We start from the raw sequence: 8,401 nt of genomic DNA on the forward strand, positions 1-8,401 counted from the left end.
CAGAAATAAAGTGAGAAATTGACCAAAAAATGGGAAAAGTTTCTGAATACACATATCTCCAAGGGAGTTGTCAACAAGCATATTAAAAAGGTGCTTAATATCATTAGGCACCAGTGAAATGAAAGTCAAAACCACAGTAAGCTATCTCTTTACAACCACTAGGACAACGAAAAAGAAAAAACAAGTTTTGGCACATATGTGGAAAAATTAGAAACTTCATACCTTGCTGCTGAGACTATAAAACGACAGGTATTCAAACCAAAGCTTGTGAATATTCATAGCAGCAGCATTCACAATAGGCTACTTATGGATATAACTCAGATACCCATCAATCGATTAATGAAAAACCAAAATGTAGTATGTCTATACAATAGGGTAGATTTCACCATTAAGAGGAATGAAGTAATGGTACATGCCATAATGTAGATGGTACTGAAAACATGCTAAATGAAAGAAATCAGACACAAAAGGCCACCAGTTGATTCCATTTATATTAAATATGAAGAATAGGTATTCCATAGATATAGAAAGCATTGTAGTGGTTTCCAGGGGCTGGGAGAGAAGGAAATAGAAAGCAATTGTTTTATGAGTTTTCTTTGAGTGATGAAAATGCTCTGGACCTAGATAGTGGTGATATCACACAAAATTATGAATGTATTAAATGCCCTAGGAATCACACACTTTAAAATGGTTAAAATGGTACATGTTATATTATGTGAATTGTCGCGTCCAGCACTACGCGGGTTGTGGGGAAGGAGAAGGGCGGCGCAGGGTTAGGAAAAGACAGTAGCCACAAACAGAGTATAAGCACGGGCCAAGGGCAACAGTCTCAGGGACTGAACCCCGAATCGAGCCAACGTGTAGTTTTTATTGGTAAACTTCTAAAGAGGTAATGATTGTTAATCTCAAGATCTGTGTGTTATGTAGCCTGCCAGCTGTCTCCGAAAGTTCCCATTGTGTTCCAGCCTGAACTTTCCTTCACACCGTACATCTCCAAGGAATCCATTGAAGGGGAGGGACTGATATCTCTCCATCGGGCCTCAGTTTGCTGAGGCACTCCCTTGTGAAATCCTGGGAAGAGGGCTGGGGAACAGACGGTTTGGCAGCTGTAAGGCAACAGTGAATTTTACCTTAATTAAGAAAAAATGATACATGGCTGGCCAGAATTAGACCAGAGTCATTAGTTTGTAAGCCGATTAATTATACCATAAATTAAATCCCTACATATTTGAAATAGGAAATATTGTTATTTATAAATTTTCATTTGAAAGATATTACATTTAAAATATATATTAGGTAATTTATGTGTAGACTAAGATTGTGAATGACGGTAGTTAATGCAAATTTAATTTTGCTATATACAGTAACTATATACAGCAACTGTTTTTAGAGCTTTCTCATATTAATGCATTCATCCTTTAAACAACCCCTGAGGTAGTTAATACCATTAGTATAAATACATTTCACTGGTGGGGAAACTGAGGCATAGAGCAGTTAAGTAACTTGCCCAACTCCACGTAACTCTGTAGTGGTTTTGCAGGGACTGGGTCCAGAGTGCAAGCTATTAAACACCATGCTATAGTGACTCACCTTTCTGGATTGCAATTATTTTCAAAATGTAACATTTATAGTTTCACCTATTTATAGCCATCTATAGCTATAATATTGTTACAAATGTATAATGTAAAAAAATGTAGAAATATTGTTCCAGATGTCTATCACTGTATAACAAACTGCCCTCAAATGTACGAGCTTAGAACATCATTAAGCATCATTCTCTCAATTCTGGGTGTTGGCTGGGCTCCACTAGTTTCTTCTTGCTTGGGTTGGTTCTTGATTCTTGGTTTTCTCAGGTGGTTATAGTCATATGGTGGCTGAGGTTGTAATCATCTAAAGGTCATTTACTCACACATCTGGTGATTGATTTGAGAAGACTCAAACCATTGGGGGGCTGGGGAACTGGGGGGCTGGAACAACTGGGAATCTAAGGCACATTGTTGTCATCTCTCTACTACTTGGTCTTTTATCTTGGGTATTGCTGGTGTGGCACCGTGTTCCAAAATGAGTGGATATCTTGTTTCCCCGAAAATAAGACCTAACCGGAAAATAAGCCCTAGCATGATTTTTCAGGATGCTCGTAATATAAAATAAGCCCTACCGTATTTCCCCCAAAATAAGACCAGGTCTTATATTAATTTTTGCTCCAAAACACACATTAGGGCTTATTTTATATTACGAGCATCCTGAAAAATCATGCTATGGCTTGTTTTCTGGTTAGGTCTGATTTTTGGGGAAACGTGGTAGTAAAAGAGAGGGAGTGAAAAAGAGTGAGAGAGACACAGAGACAGAATGTACTGCCTTTTCTATCAGAGCCTTGGAAGTTAAGCTGCATCACTTCCACTGAATTCTTTTTGTTAAGACAGTTGCAAGGTCTGCTAAAGTTCAAGGGGGAAGAAAGATGTTCAAGGGAGAAGAGAGATGGAGGATTTTCAAAGTATTTGTAATCATGTCTCAAAATCACCACAAATATACCTTGCAAAGTAAGCCAGCAGAGGTCACTAAACCACTACAAAATTCATGAAATGTTAACATTCAAAACACAGTAAAATCATTAAGAACTGTGAGTTTATCCGTATCCATCACCGTATATTTGATCCCCTTTACCCTCATGTACCACCCCCTGCTCCCTTACCCCAATAAACTTTAACTGAAAAAAAAAGAATTGTGAGTTTAGATTTTCACATGCATTAAAATTTTTAATATATTGTAATATAAATATTGTAATATATATTTACTCCTAGATATTTTAAATGAAAGGTTTTTAAATATGAAAAAAGTGCCCCAATTTGATACAATAGATAATATACCAGATTTTTGGTCAATTCAAGTAGTCTGAATGACACCACCAAACTGATAATCCAAATGTTGGAACTTGTTATCTTGAATCAATATGTTTATTTCACTAATGAAGATTTTATTCCATATGTGGAAACCATGTTGTGATATTTATAAACGTTTAAATTATCATCACTGGAAATTCTATATATTCTTCCGGAATATGTCCTCTGTTTATACAAATTTGCGTATATTTTACTTTATTTCCAAAGAAGAATATCATACTTGTGTTTTTTCTGGAAGTTATTTATTTAGCAATGTGACATAGAGAACATGCAAGAATATTGCCTATAATCTAATATTCTTTGTTATTACTGTATACCTTATACCTTTCATTGGATGTAAGTGTGTTCATTGACTGATAGGTATTTAGGTACCTGAGGGAACATAGTATACATAAATATATGCCTGTGTAAGTTTTTACATGACAGATCGTAGGAGTAGAATTCCAGGGTTAAACAGTATCTTTAGATTTTATTTGAAAACATTATTTCACATTATCCTCCCTAAAAATATTTTTCTCAGATTCTTTTTCTAATAGAAGAAAATTTCTTCAATCAGCAAAGCAATAACAAACAATATTTGTCAAATAGTCAAAGTTTTCTACCTGAGATTGGGAAGGAGATAAGAATGTTCACTATTCTGCTTTAATTAATCAATATTGTATTTGAGGTCCTGGCCATACAGTAAAGCCCAGAATAAAAATAACAGATTTTTTAGGGAAAAAGGGTAAGGGAAAGAAAGGAAGGTTGGGACTTGGACTTGAAGGTCCAAAGCAAGCCAAATTATAGTATACAGTTTAGAGAATGTTACATGTGTACAACATAAGGCGGACCCTAAAGCTAACTTTAAGAAAAAATCAGCAATTTATAAGAGAAACTGACTTACTGTAAAGGTGATTGATTTATCTTGCTAAACTGTAAATATCTCACTTTGACATTACTTCACAAAATTTAATAGAATGACCACTTCCCACATAATTTTAAAAAATTACATTTTAATCATTTCTGTAGAATATATTTTATTATTTGAAGTAGAAATAAGAATGTCTTATTAAACAATGAGCTAAGACCCAAAGAATGTCTTAGTAAACAATGAGCTGACTTTAAGTATATCGTCTGTAATCAGTTCGGTAAGACAGTTTACTACACCTTAATTCCAAGCATAAAATGGACGATTTAGAAAGCTTTTTGATTGAGGAAGATGAAAAACAACTGTCAGGACACTCAAAAAATCTGCAGGTTAAAACACAAAATCCTGTTACTTTTATTATAACTCACATGTTCAAGACACCAAATGCTGAAAACACAAGACAGTTGTCAGAAACACTATTATAACCTATTAATAACTGCTATCATCCAACAAATTATAATAAAACTGCCTCTTATAATAAGGAGTTCATTTATTGTTCACAGATATTGTAGAATCCTAGGCTCTTCTGTACATTTTTGAAAAAAATTGCAAATCAAAATATTCTTAGGGTAATGTAGCAGTCCACATCTTTCTCAGGATAGACTATATCAGCTACCTCAGAACTTTGGAAATGTACCCTCAATTTTGGCAGCATAGGCCATGAAGCCCCCCATAACATGATGGACTCTTAAAGAGTCTAACTCTTGGACAGCTGTCAAGAATTGTGGATCTTCATGGCTTTCTGGGATTCACTGACCAATTTACATATCACATAAATGGGGAGACCTGCTCCTTCCCGTGTGCTCTGCTTCCCTTCCCTGATAGCCTCTCCTAAGAATTGCAGGCTGTCCGCATCTCTTGGTTCCAAATGTTTCAAAGGAATGTGTAGGGCATGAGGCAAACAACACTTGTCCACCTCCACTTGAGGCCAGATGTCTAGCAACAGGTAGTGTGACCCAGAATCCGGAAATCACTTAGAGTTGGTGATGGAAACTCGCTCTTCTGGGCTCACCAACTGCAGCGAGTGGTACTTATTGGTGGCTGAGGAGCACAGAAGTCTTCTCAGTTCTGCAAGTTAGTCACTGGGCAGCTCCTGACATGCTGCACATTTGGGCCCGTGGCTCCACAGCCCAGTACAGCAGAAATGTCTTCGGTGGGCATCAAAGAGCTACAGGTTGCCACTGTCTGAGGGGCCCAAACCTGCAGCAATCTTCAACACCTCCAGCGCCTGCAGGCCACCGAGGACCCCAGTTATGACTCCAAGCACCCTGCCATCCATGCAGTTGGTCACTGTGGGGACAGAGCCCCAGAGAGCAGTTTCCAGGCTCTTGGCCTCATGTGGAAAGGTGCTGGCTCGGTTATTAGATGGCCATCAGCCGTAATCAGATGGCCATCCACTGTGGCTGGGTGGTCATCAGCTGTTACCAGTTAGCCATTAGCCACTAATATAACTGCCGTGGCTATGCTGGCAAAGGGGTTGGTTGGTTGGCAGAGAAGTGGAGGGTGGATTATGGCTAGCAAGTGGGGTTATCAAGCAGACTACGTATTGCAGATCCTGTGGAGCCAACACAGCCTCCAGAGAGAATATAGTGGTATGAACTCCCTATCCATGGCTCCATTGGTGTTTCCTTTTGGTGTCACCATGTCCTGCGTTCTTGTGCGGGGAGTGGGACCAGAGATCCTGCATCACACGCACTCCTGTCGGAACTGAGGTGGTGCAGCGAGGTGGGGCCCAGTAGACCCTGTCCTGGAGGGTCTGCTCATTTCTACTACGTTGTAATTACAAAGCCAAGGCAGGCCATACTGGCTGGCCACTGCCAGGTGCTGAGCCTTAGGCAGCTGAGTACACTGAAGCCAACGACTAGCCGGGACCCAATCACCAGGCACAGCAGGGTGCAGGCCCAGCTCAGGCAGCACTAATGACTTGCTGGCTGTAGCACAGAATCTCATCTTGGGACCGGTAGCCTCGGTGGCAGGGGCAACACCAGAACCAGCTATTCTGGCTCCTGCTGTGCTAAAAGAACTGCTGCCAGCCTCTGCTTCTGGGAACTCAGCGCCTCCTCATGCTGGGCAACTTCAGCCTTCAAGGTGAGTACTTCCTGGAAGTCACAGCGACCTTTCCCCACATCAATTCTTCTGTTTGATAAACCTTATATGGTAACAATTTGTTGACTCAATTTGCATTTACCTAAAATCAGTGCCTTTGCCATTGTTTCTGTGTTATTGTCCATTTTTATGTGAATTGTCTGTTCATATCCTCCATGTATTTTTGTCTTAGACTGTTTGTCTTTTTGTTTGTGATTTGTAAGATTTCATACTATAGAATGATAACCAATCTTTATTTGTTGCATGTATTACAGGATAGATTTGAGGAAAATTATTGATTTAACAATATTATTTACTATCGCATTATACTAGTTCTATTTTTCTGTAAAATTGTTTTTTTATTACTAAGTTCAAAACGACATAATGATTAGACATTAATACCGCTCACAAAGTGATTACCCCAACAAGTCTACTACCCATCTGATATCGTACATAGCTATTATAATACCATTGACTATATTCCGTGTGCTATACTTTACATCCCATAAATGAATACACACAGGCGCGTGCACAGTGCCAAAAAATGTATACACATTTTAAGAAAGGAAAAAACTGTATTAAAATTGAAATACTCAATATATAGTCACTTTTGACTTCGGTAATTACAAGAGGTGCTCAAAGTGTTTACCGTCAGCATCCAGATATTTCTGATTATGGCGAACTACTACTGTTACATAGATAACATCGCTTAAAATGTGTATACATTTTTTTGGCACCCTCAGGGTGTGTGTGTGTGTGTGTGTGTGTGTGTATAAAATTATAATTGATATTCAATATTATTCTATATTAATTTCAGGTGTGCAATGGCTAGGCATTTATATAATCTATGAAGTGATCCCCCCCATAAGACCAGTACCCCTCTGACACCCTACATAGTCTTTACTACATGACTGACTATATTCCCCATACTGTATTTCACATCCCTGTGACTACCAATTTGTACTTCTTAATCCTTTACCCTTCTCACTCATCCCCTAACCCCCCTCCCACCTAGCAACCATCAACTTGTTCTCTGTATCTATGAGTCTATTTCTGTTTTGGTTGCTTGTTTATTCTGTTCTTTAGGTACTACATATAAGTGAGATCATATGCTATTTGTCTTTCTCTGTCTGACTTGTTCCATTTAGCATAATATCGTCTAGGTCCAGCCATGTTGTTGCAAGTGGTAAGATTTCATTCTTTTCTAATGGCAGAGTAATACTACATTGTATAAATGTACCACAATTTCTTTATCCAATTGTCTATTGATGGGCATTCCTGTTGTTTTCATATTTTGGCTATTGTGAATAGCGTTAAAGTAAAACTAGGAGTGCATATATTTTTTCAAAATACTACTTTGGATTTCTTTGGATCAATCACCCAGAAGTGGAATTGCTGGGTCATAAGGTAGTTCTGTTTTTAATTTTTTGAGGAACCTCAATACTGTTTTCCATAGTGGCTGACCCAATCTGCAATCCCACCAACAGTGCATGAGGATTTTCTTTTCTCCACGTACTCGCCAGCACTTGTTTGATTTATTGATGATAGCCATTTTGACAGGAGTGAGGTGTTATCTCATTGTGGTGTATGTTTGCATTTCTCTGATGATTAGTGATGTTCAGTACCTTTTCATATACCTATTAGCCATCTGTATGTCCTCTTTGGAGAAATGTCTGTTCAAGTCCTCTGCCCATTTTGTAATTGTATTGTTAGTTTTTGGTGTTGAGTTTTTTTAAAATAAATTTTGGATATTAATCCCTTATCAGATGTAGCATGGCAAATATCTTCTCCCTTTCAGTAGGATGTCTTTTTGTTTTGTTGATGGTTTTCTTTGAGGTAATCCCATTTGTTTATTTATTTATTTATTTATTTATTTTGTTTCCCTTGCTTGAGGAGAATTATCAGTAAAAATATCACTAAGGGTAATGTCTGAGAGTTTACTTCCTGTATTTTCTTCTAGGAACCTTATGATTTTGGGTCTTACATTTAAGTCTTTAATCCATTTTGAGTTTATTCTTGTATATGGTGTAAGAAGGTGGTCCAGTTTCATTTTTTTTTTTTTTCCTGGACCTGTCCAGTTTTCCCAGCACCATTTAATAAACAGACTGTCTTTACCCCATTGTGAATTCTTGCTTCTTTTGTCATCGATTAAACAACCATATAAGCATGGGTTTATTTCTGGGTTCCAAATACGGTTCCATTGATCTATGTGGTACTGTTTTTATGCCAGTACCACGCTGTTTTTATAACTATAGCCTTGTAGTATAATTTGATATCAAGTAGCGTGATACCCCCTTATTTCTCAGGATTGCTGTGGCTACTGTATTTCCCCGAAAATAAGACCTAACCAGACAATCAGCTCTGATGCATCTTTTGAAGCAAAAATTAATATAAGACCCAGTCTTATTTTACTATAAGACTGGTCTTCATATTACAATATAATACAATATAATATAATATAATATAATATAATATAATATAATATATTACCAGCTCTTATATTAATTTT

General features: G+C 37.6%; 1 pseudogene; it reads right to left on the reverse strand.

Moving 5' to 3' along the window:
• Positions 1 to 4,424: 4,424 nt before the first annotated feature.
• Positions 4,425 to 5,757, reverse strand: LOC109436810 (adenylyltransferase and sulfurtransferase MOCS3-like; annotated as a pseudogene).
• Positions 5,758 to 8,401: the final 2,644 nt, after the last annotated feature.

This window comes from Rhinolophus sinicus, chromosome 1 (genome assembly GCF_057876585.1).
Source record: "Rhinolophus sinicus isolate RSI-liver-muscle chromosome 1, RSI-T2T, whole genome shotgun sequence".
Lineage (NCBI taxonomy): Eukaryota > Metazoa > Chordata > Mammalia > Chiroptera > Rhinolophidae > Rhinolophus > Rhinolophus sinicus.